The following is a 10869-nucleotide window of genomic DNA, read 5'->3' as shown; positions in this document are numbered from 1 at the left end:
TTATAGGGGGCATCTGTGGAGGGCAGCGTTATAGGGGGCATCTGTGGAGGGCAGCGTTATAGGGGGCATCTGTGGAGGGCAGCGTTATAGGGGGCATCTGTGGAGGGCAGCGTTATAGGGGGCATCTGTGGAGGGCAGCGTTATAGGGGGCATCTGTGGAGGGCAGCGTTATAGGGGGCATCTGTGGAGGGCAGCGTTATAGGGGGCATCTGTGGAGGGCAGCGTTATAGGGGGATCTGTGGACGGCAGCGTTATAGGGGGATCTGTGGACGGCAGCGTTATAGGGGGATCTGTGGACGGCAGCGTTATAGGGGGATCTGTGGACGGCAGCGTTATAGGGGGATCTGTGGAGGGCAGCGTTATAGGGGGATCTGTGGAGGGCAGCGTTATAGGGGGGGGGGATCTGTGGAGGGCAGCGTTATAGGGGGATCCTGCGATGTGCCGGCCATGTAATACTGCTGTATTCGCTTTATAATAAGACACACAGCCATTTCCCCCCCCCCCCCCTTCGGGGGGGGGGGGGGGGTCTTAGAAAGCAGAAAATACGTTATATGTGCTGATGAAAATAATCATATACAGCTTTTCCATTAATCAACTGCCAATATTATACTCTATGCAAGTAAGAAGGGTGACTTGTATCTAGATGTGCTAGAATGGAATCCGTGGTATGGCCTTGGTGCTGCCACCCTAGACTACAAAACCCCTGAAGATAATGATGCATTTATCTCCTGATGTTCATGTTCAAGCTGACAATCCGAGCACAACTATGGTTGACCATTTGTATTATTCAATGGTCCCAGCCGAGGAAATCTCAGAAAACTGTTGTGCCACTCTTGTGCAGCCACAAAAGGTCTGCAGCAGTTTACAGAGGAGGCCATCTTAAAAGTCTCCATAGGCAGAAAATTGTGAGAAGATCCAGACAACATGTAATGTCTATGGTCAGCTGTAATCCTGCCATCTCCATCTTTCTCATTATACAAGGATAAAACATATAATACTGGTGGATAAAACAAAACCGAACACAAGATCTTCACAGCCTTCTACAGATCATAGGGGACATTTCATGAGACCTTATCTCCATCTACCTGATCATCCTGTGGGACATTGTGATGTTCTTCTGAACCATCCTGTGGAAGAAGAGGACTGGGACATATCTCTGGTGTTGTTCTCTCTTCCTTAACTGTAGGAAACACATCCAGTGACTGAAATTCATCCCTTACACACAGATAATGAGAGGACGTGTGTATTTAGTCATGTCTATTACCTGGTGATGTGAGCGAATGGTGATCCTCCATCATGATGCCCTTGTACAGATCCTTGTGTCCTTCTAAATACTCCCACTCCTCCATGGAGAAATAGATGGCGACATCCTGACACCTCATAGGAACCTGACAACACAATGATACAGTCATCACCCAGATCCATTCATAACGTTCCTGTATAACATCCCAGCATTCCCAGGAGTGTCACCTCTCCAGTCAGCAGCTCAATCATCTTGCTGATGAGTTCTAGGATCTTCTCTCTATTGATTTCCTCATGTATCAGGGGGTAAGGTGGAGGCCCCATGATTGGGCTCAGGGTTCTTCCCCATCCTTCAGACACAGGGTCCTGACAGCACTCACTAGAGGTCTTCTTCACTACTGTGTAGTCCTGGTTATGGAAAGACACAGTAATAAATATCACTCCATACATCTCCAGAGTCCCTCACCTCTCCAGTCATAATCTCTCACCTCTCCAGTAAGCCGGAAGAGGACCTCTAGGGTGAGATTTATTATACTCTCCGCCATCTTGTCCCTGTCCCTATCCATCCTTGAAGGGTCAATCAGGAGATTGATGTCATATAGAAGATATCCACTGAGAGGATCCTATATTGTAGGAACCTGAAAGGAAAGAAGATGATACGATGGAAAATCCTTCAAAATCCCATGTAAAATACAAATACTGGAGACAATGAGACGAGACATCGGAGGAGATAATAAAGTGTAGATGTTGTGTTCTCTCTTTTTATAGTGATCGAAACATGTGTGAGGTCAAGGCAGTTTCATGGTATGTCACACCTTCACATGACCCTGCAGCCAATAGAAGACGTCATCAGTGATGCCACAGCACGTGACCACCATAGGCCTCAATGGTCAGGTCACATACATACGGCCATCAGAGCTCCAAACAATATTGTCGCTGCAGTGATGTAAACAGACTGAAGAGACCACAGGAGCCTCAGTGCTGGAGCAGTGGAGGATTCTACAGGTCCAATCAGGGTAATTGTAAAACGTTGCGGAAAATGTTGGCGATACATAAAGATTATTAGAGACATCCCAACCTGCAAAAAATCATTTCAGGGAGGTTTTATTTTTTTTTTTTTTTTCTTTCACTAACTTTTTATTACATTCTCCAGACATATGCAGTATCTGCCCACTTTGCTCTATGGTGTGGAGGACTGGGCTCATTACCCTGCCCCAAATTATCATATTTCTGTATATGATTAAAGGGATTCTGTCACCACCTATACACCCTGTGAGCTAAACATATGCTCATGTCCAGGGTAGCATTCTGATTTCTAAGGTGGCCTTATAAAAGCTATTTGTGGCTTTATTCTGCGGAAAAACAGGTTTTACTAACCTGTCAATCATTGAATTAAGGTGCCCAAGCAGGGGAGGTCTGTGGATGCATGGTGCCCGGCCGTACGAATCGCCGTTCGTGCCCAGCGCCGCAGTGCCTTCCTCAGTGCCGCCTCTCCCTCCCTCCCCCTCCTCCCGCTTTGAGATCCCGCGCGTGCGCACAGGCTCAGCCTGATGCGTCGTTGCGGACTGCCGGCATCGGCTTCTCCTTGCACTGTGCGCACGCGCCGAGAAGGGGACACTGCTACAGGTTGCCGGAAAGGTTTACTGCGAGTAAACTAGAGATGGGACGTTTGGATCTTTCACATGAATCGGTTCATTCAAATGAACCGATTCATGAATCGAATCTTCGGTTCATTCGCTGAGCTGACAAGAAGCAAGTGAACCGAAACGTAGGTTGCGCAGTGCGCATGCGCAAATGCTTTGAGTCACTCGCTGAGTCGGCTCTTGGTCTGAGTCAGGAAGTTTATTCTTTAAAACCCTGTGTGTAATTTTCTACCCCACTGTAGGAAAAAAAACAAGCATCTGGGGGGGGGGGGGGGGGGCTGGGGTGAATTAAACACTGGGGTAAATAATATAATTAAAATGGAGGGTTAAATGTGTAAATGTATTTAAAAAAAATACATCTCTAGAATGAGACAGAAGATGGGATGCCTTTAACATATATATCTCCTTGAGAAGCCAATTTGACCCTAAAGGGTTAATTCAACCTGTAATCTAAACTCTGTGTCCTGCCTCTTATCTCTCTGCTGACTGCCGTCTGTCCCTTAACCCTATCACTGCTGCAGCCTGGTCATCAGCCTCAGTGTAAACTGACTTACGGTTCTTTTAACTCAAAGAATCGAATGAGTCTCTAAGTCGGATCTTTAGATTCTTTTAACCTGTGACTCATTCCATTCTTAGACTCCCTCCTGTACAGTGTGTGACTCAGAGCTGCTTGCCTGAGTTCTGATTGGTTGCAGGCCGGGGTGGGCGGAGAGGGGAGGGGCTGGCTTCTACTCAAGGATCAGATTACGCTCCTCCCTGCTGCCAGCGTCTCTCTGCTCTCATTGGTTGTAGGCTGGGGTGGGCGGAGAGGAGAGAGAGGCTGGCTTCTACTCTAGGATCAGATTACGCTCCTCCCTGCTGCCAGCGTCTCTCTGCTCTCATTGGTTGTAGGCTGGGGTGGGCGGAGAGGAGAGAGAGGCTGGCTTCTACTCAAGGATCAGATTACGCTCCTCCCTGCTGCCAGCGTCTCTCTGCTCTCATTGGTTGCAGGCTGGGGTGGGCGGAGAGGAGAGAGAGGCTGGCTTCTACTCTAGGATCAGATTACGATCCTCCCTGCTGCCAGCGTCTCTCTGCTCTCATTGGTTGCAGGCTGGGGTGGGCGGAGAGGGGAGGGGCTGGCTTCTACTCTAGGATCAGATTACGCTCCTCCCTCCCTGCTGCCAGCGTCTCTCTGCTCTGCTCTGCTATCAGTAAACCTTTCCGGGATATATTGTTTCACATGCGGACGTCAGGGAGCCGCTATCTAATAGCGGGAGACTCCCTGAACAACCGGGAGACTTGAGATCCCTGTTAATATTACCATCTAGACAGACATTGGGTTGGCAGATTTGGTTTTTGGCAGCTCCTCACAACCACACAGTAGTTTAATAGAATTATTTTTTAAAAGCGGCATGACAAAATACAGCGGTCATTAAAGGGTTTCTCCGACATGTACTCAGGATAGGTCATCAATATGAGCTCAGTGTAGAGGTCCAACTCCCAACACCCCTAAACAATCAGCAGGTGGCCCCTATACAGATCTCAGGTCCCAAATGTACTGCCTGCCAGATAGATAGAACTGTATTGTCATCCTCAGGACGGCAATACAATTGAATCTAATGCATTGGAAGAGCTGAAGGACCTGTGATGACATCACAGTCCATGTGATCAGTGCTGAAAGCAGTGGTTAAGGACCTGCGATGATTTCTCCATCATGTGACCAGTGCAGGAGAGGATGGCGCGCTTCAGTGAAGAAAAGTCCTGGGGTAAAAGTGGTGGCGAGGTCTGCTACATGAGGAGAGGCAAGTGAAGAGAAGGATTTGGTGTGAGAGCAAGAGGAATGCTGGGGGTTGTGGTTATTTAACTGGGACTGTTTGTTGAAGGCGGCTGTGGGAGGAAGTGATGTTATTTACATGGGAAAGTATGTTGATGATGGCTGGCAGGGGCGGATTGGGAACTTAAAGTGGCCCTGGAAAAAAGTGGCCCGGTTTTGTAGTTGGGTCCAAATTAATGGAAGGCAGGGCCAAAACAAGTTGGCGGGGCCAGCAATACCATATTGTGGCACGTTATACCACCCAACAGAGCCAAATACCATAGTCCCTCACAAAATACTGCCCGCATCAGCACAAAATACATCCCTAAAAACTTCCACTGGCCGGTCTGAGGAGGGCTCAGGGGGCCCCTTGGGCATCAGCCCAACGGGAAATTTCCCTGTAAGGTCTATGGCCAATCCACCCCTGATGGCTGGGGAGGGGATGATGTTATTTACATGGGACTGTATATTGAAGGGGCTGAGAAATTATAATTTTTGAGGACACTAAGGCCCCTTCCACACGAGCGAGTTTTTCAAACAAGCGATATGGCCTAAAATCTATATTGCAATATAATTTGAAGCATGTGCGATAACGATATATATCGCGATATACTATTTTCCATATTTGGAGGGGGGTTAAACTCCCCCCCACCCCCCCCTTAGGGACTCAAACCCTTGTCCTATTCATTCGTATAGAGCTCTATCAGGCTGAATAGGAGCTCACACTCTCCCTGCTGCCCTGTGCATAGTACACACAGCAGCAGGGAGCTTACCATGGAGAGCTTCAGTAGTGTCCTGGCTGCCGTGGAAACCGATCGGAGCCCCGCGATTACACTGCTGGGGCTCCGATCAGAGGCTGCCACTGTCACCAATGGGTGAGGAGGGGGGACCCTGGGGCAGAGGGACGTAGTAAGGGTGGGGGGGGGGGGGCGGTGACCGCAATTAATATAATACTGAGAAGAGGTGAAGGAGGGGAGGGACTGTGGCCACTGTGCCACCAACGAGAACAGAGAGGAGGAGGAGGGGAGGGACTGTGGCCACTCCGCCACCAATAAATATAGTTAATATGTCTGAATACAAACGTAGCCTGCATGTGCCGGCCATATCCCATACCCGGCCTCTATGACTGTGCGCTGCGATCCGCCACAATTAACCCCTCAGGACCTGATCATTCATTCATTTTGGCCTGGTATGGGATATGGCCGGCACACGCAGGCTACGTTTGTATCCAGGCATTAACCACTTAAGGACCACAGGTTTATACCCCCCTAGTGACCAGGCCCTTTTTTACAAATCGGCACTTTACAACTTTCACGGTTTATTGCTCGGTCATGCAACTTGGCACCCAAATCAATTTTACCGCCTTTTCTTCTCACAAATACAGCTTTCTTTTGGTGGTATTTGACTGCTGAGATTTTTCGTTTGTCTGATCTTAATCAAAAGAAAATTGTATTTTTTACTTTTTCTGGTAAAATTGTTCAAATATAAGTACATTTCTATACAAGTTTGTGTCAGAATTTATTGTGCTACATGTCTTTGATAAAAAAAAAATCCAATAAGTGTATATTTATTGGTTTGCGCAAAAGTTATAGCGTTTACAAACTATGGTACAAAAATGTGAATTTCCGCATTTTGAAGCAGCTCTGACTTTCTGAGCACCTGTCATGTTTCTTGAGGTGCTAGAATGCCAGGATAGTATAAATACCCCCAAATGACCCCATTTTAGAAAGAAGACACCCCAAAGTATTCGCGAAGGGGCATGGTGAGTTCATGTATGATTTAATTTTTTTTCACAAGTTAGTGGAAAATGACAATTTCTGAGGGAAAAAAAAAGAATAAAGTTTCTATTTCTGCTAACTTCTGGCAAAAAAAACCGGAATTAGACTTACCGGTAATTCAGTTTCCATGAAATCACCATGACGGCCACAAGGAGATTGACCCATGACCTCTGTGGGGGCAGGAAACAGAGAAGAGGTTAAATTGCCCCCTCCCACCACCACACCTCAGTGTTCCAAAGATATCAAGTGCCAGAAGTGTCCTAGTATTTCCCAGTATTACACCATACCAGAAAAATACCGATGAAAACAAAATATCAACAAAAGAATGGGAGGGAATGTATGGGCCGTCATGGTGATTTCATGGAAACTGAATTACCGGTAAGTCTAATTCCGGTTTTCCCATATCATCACCATGACGGCCACAAGGAGAGTTATAAAATTATTTTTTATGGGTGGGGGCAACCGCCTGGAGAACCTTCTGACCAAAGGAGAGGCCAGAGGTTCCAGACAAGTCCAAACGGTAATGTTTCACAAATGTGTGAATACTAGACCAGGAGGCGGCCCTGCATATATCATCCAGGGAGGCCCCTGCTCTTTCAGCGAAGGTAGTAGATACAGCTCTGGTAGAGTGGGCTCTAATATTGGAAGGAGGATCCAGATTCTGGTTCTTATAACATAAGGTAATAGTGTCCTTAATCCATCTTGCAATGGAGGATTTTGAGGCCCTGGATCCCTTATTCCTTCCAGCAAATTGGACAAGCAGACTGTCAGACTTCCTGAAGTCCCTAGTGGCTTCCAAGTATCTAATAACTGCACGCCTAACGTCAAGGAAATGGAATTGCTCTTCTTCCTGATCCTTAGGATTGTTGAAGAAGGATGGGAGTAGGATCTCCTGGCCTCTGTTGCGGTCTGAGGCCACCTTTGGCAGGAAACCTGGGTCTAGTTTAAGCACAATCTTATCCTCAGTGATGGTAAGGTATGGTTCCCTAATGGAGAGAGCCTGAATCTCTCCCAGTCTTTTGGCAGAGGTAATTGCTATAAGAAAGGCAGTCTTGAATGAAAGCAACTTGATTGAACAATCCTCCAACGGCTCAAATGGGGAACACATAAGATTGTTGAGAACTAAATTTAAGTCCCAGGTTGGGCTGCGGGACCTAAGTGTGGGTCTCAGTCTACGTGCAGCTCTAATGAATCGTTTGATCCATCTATGGTCTGCCAGGTCGGAATCAAAGAAGGCGCTCAAAGCCGAAACTTGAACCTTTAAGGTGGATGGAGAAAGGCCCATGTCCAGGCCCCTTTGTAGAAATTCCAGAATTTTCTGGATACTGGGCCCCACAGAATTTGGATTTTCCTCGCCTGACCATGAACAGAATCTCTTCCAGATCTTCAGGTATATCGCTGAAGTGACCTTTTTCCTAGAACATCTCAGGGTGGCTATAACCTGGTCTGACAGGCCCTGAGACCTTAAGAGGGAGACCTCAGGATCCAAGCAGTGAGCTTCAGGAACTCCGGATGAGGATGTAGCAAAGGACCCTGGTATAGGATGTCCCCCCTGAGTGGGAGTCTCACTGGTTCGTCTATTGCTAGCTTTAATAGAGGGGTGAACCAACTCCTCTTGGGCCAGAACGGAGCGATCAGTATCACCGTGGTTCTCCCCTCCTGAATTTTCTGAATGACCCTCGGGATGAGCGGCAATGGAGGGAATGCGTACCCTAGATCCCAGCACCATTTTAGGGAGAAGGCGTCTACTCTCCAGGGATGGTCCCCAGCATTTAGGGAGCAGAATGTTTGCACCTTCGTATTTCTCCTTGATGCAAACAGGTCTATTGTAGGAAGCCCCCATCTTCGGGTTAGCATATTGAAGACCTCTGGGTTCAGTGCCCACTCTGTGTGATCTATTACCTGTCTGCTCAAAAAGTCTGCTTCTAGATTCAGGGATCCCTTCAGGTGCATTGCTGAGATGGACTTTAGTTCCTTTTCTGCAAAGGAGAAGATCTCCTCTGAGATACTCTGGAGTCTCCTTGATCGAGTACCCCCCTGGTGTTTTAGGTAGGAGACCACAGTCACGTTGTCCGATAGGACCTTCACGTGCTGATTTCGTATTAATTGCTTGGCGGCTAGAAGGGCTTCTCTTACTGCATACAGCTCCCTGAAATTTGAAGACTGAGCAGATATTAGACGCTTCCACGTTCCTTGGAAATAGGTTCTGTCGATTTTTGCTCCCCAACCGGATTGGCTGGCGTCCGTGAAGACGGTAATCGACGGTGATCTGATCCAAGGGACTCCCTGGGACAGATTCTTCTCCTTCGTCCACCATGAGAGGGACTTCTTTACTAATCCTGGGATTGGGAGCTTGGAGTCCAGAGAACCCTTTTTGTTCCAGTGGGACAAAAGCCAGGTCTGAATCACACGGCAGTGAGCCTGTGCCCACTCGACCGAGGGTATACAGGAGGTTAGGAGGCCGATTAGGCTCATTGCTTCCCTCACTGAGCATTTTTTCCCCCGTTGGAAGTGTCTCACCTTGTTTATCAGGGACTGGACTTTGCTCTGTGGAAGAAAGGTTGACTGGGTTACAGAGTCTAGGGTAACTCCCAGAAATCTCACCTTCTGGGATGGAACTAACATTGACTTGGGTTCGTTCACTATCCAACCTAGTTGAGATAGGCGGGACAGAAATACTTCCAGGTCCGACAGCAGGAGATCTTTTGAGTCCGCTATGACTAGGAAATCGTCCAGATATGGCACTATATTTAATCCCTCCTGTCTGAGAGGGGCTATCATCTCTACCACAAGCTTGGTGAAGAGCCTTGGAGCGGCTGAAATCCCAAAGGGCAGTGCTATAAACTGGAAATGACGAATCCGATTGGAAGGGTCTAGGACAGCAAACCTCAGAAACCTCTGGTGATCTGGGTGAATGGGGACGTGCAGATAGGCATCTTCCAGGTCGATCGAGCACATAAATGCCCCTAGCTTTATCAACGGCACTAAGGATCTGAGAGACTCCATCTTGAACTTCCTGTAAAGAATAAACTTGTTCAGTTGTTTTAAGTTTATGATGGTCCGGAAGTCTCCTTCCTTTTTCCTTACTAAGAATAGGGTTGAATAGTACCCCTGACCCCTCTGAGATGCGGGGACCGGGATTACAGCACCCTTCTTCACCAAGTCCTGGACTCCTTGAAAGATATTTAGGTTGGAGAGTCTGGTAGGCAACCTCGTGATGACGAATCTTGCAGGAGGGAGAGAGGTGAACTCGATCCTGTAACCTTGCTGAATGATGTCCAGGGCCCAGGGATTTCTTGATGTTAATGACCATGGACCCAGGAAATCCTTCAGTCTCCCCCCTACAACGGCGTCATTGTTTGTCCTCAGATTTGGACTGGGGCTTGAGAAGGAAGCCCCTTCCTCTACCCCCTTTGGGATAAGACCAGCGGCCTGACTTGCCTTTCCCTCTAACAGATTTATTCTGTCCGCCGTAGGACCGAAAGGACTGATTCTTCCTAAAGGACCTTTCCTCTGGGAATCCCTTTTTCTTGTCGGCTGCCTTCTCAAGTATCTCGTCTAGGACCGGCCCGAATACATATTCTCCTGAAAAGGGGATGGATATCAGTTTTAGCTTAGAGATTCTGTCGCCCGACCAGGACTTCATCCACAAAGTCCGACGAGCCGCATTGGACAACCCTGCCTCCCTAGCACAGAATCTGATAGACTCAGCAGATGCATCTGCCAGGAAGCCTGTAGCTGATTTGAGTAGCGGTATGGACTGCAGGATCTCTTCCCTGGAGGTCTTCCTGCTTAGGTGGTTCTCAAGTTCCCCTAACCACAGATACATAGACCTGGCTACCGATGTTGCCGCAATGTTGGTCTTGATGTTAAACATGGAGGCCTCCCAGGCTTTCCTTAAAAGGGCATCTGCTTTTCGCTCCATGGTGTCCTTCAATTGGGCAGCATCTTCAAACGGCAGGGCAGTTTTTTTGTTAACCTTAGCCACCTGCACGTCAACTTTAGGGGTCCCGTCGAACAGTTTAGACTGAGAGGGGTCGAATAATAATCGATTTTTAAACTCTTTGGAAATCCCCAATCGTTTCTCAGGTTCTGACCATTCCTCCAGAATCATTTGTCTAATGTGTTCGTTTATGGGGAAGACCCGGGATTTTTTCACCTTGAGTCCCCCAAACATTTCGTCCTGAATAGAAACGGACCTAGGGGTCTCTTCAATCCCCATTGTTGCTCTGACTGCTTTTAACAAGTCATTCATCTCCTCCGAGGAAAAATAAAACTTCCTATTATTTTCATATACCTCCCCTTCAGAGAGAGATGGATCATCCTCCCACTGCGTGGAGGTAGAAGCTTTATCGCCTGCGTCCTCGGATCCTGAAGAAAAAATCCTGGAACGCGGACGCTTGCGAGAAGGCTC

The 10869-nt window shown here is 47.8% G+C and overlaps 1 long non-coding RNA gene across 1 annotated transcript; it reads right to left on the bottom strand.

Moving 5' to 3' along the window:
* Positions 1–1589: 1589 nt before the first annotated feature.
* LOC122923906 lies at positions 1590–6097 on the bottom strand. Its single transcript, XR_006387338.1, has 3 exons — positions 6038–6097; positions 1731–1880; positions 1590–1650 (listed from the first exon to the last, which is right to left on the bottom strand). It is a non-coding gene; the product is annotated as an uncharacterized LOC122923906 (long non-coding RNA).
* Positions 6098–10869: the final 4772 nt, after the last annotated feature.

Source organism: Bufo gargarizans, unplaced genomic scaffold, assembly GCF_014858855.1.
Source record: "Bufo gargarizans isolate SCDJY-AF-19 unplaced genomic scaffold, ASM1485885v1 original_scaffold_2051_pilon, whole genome shotgun sequence".
Lineage (NCBI taxonomy): Eukaryota > Metazoa > Chordata > Amphibia > Anura > Bufonidae > Bufo > Bufo gargarizans.
Note: the sequence above shows the minus strand (reverse complement) of the source record. Positions and strands in the feature narration are given on the sequence as shown.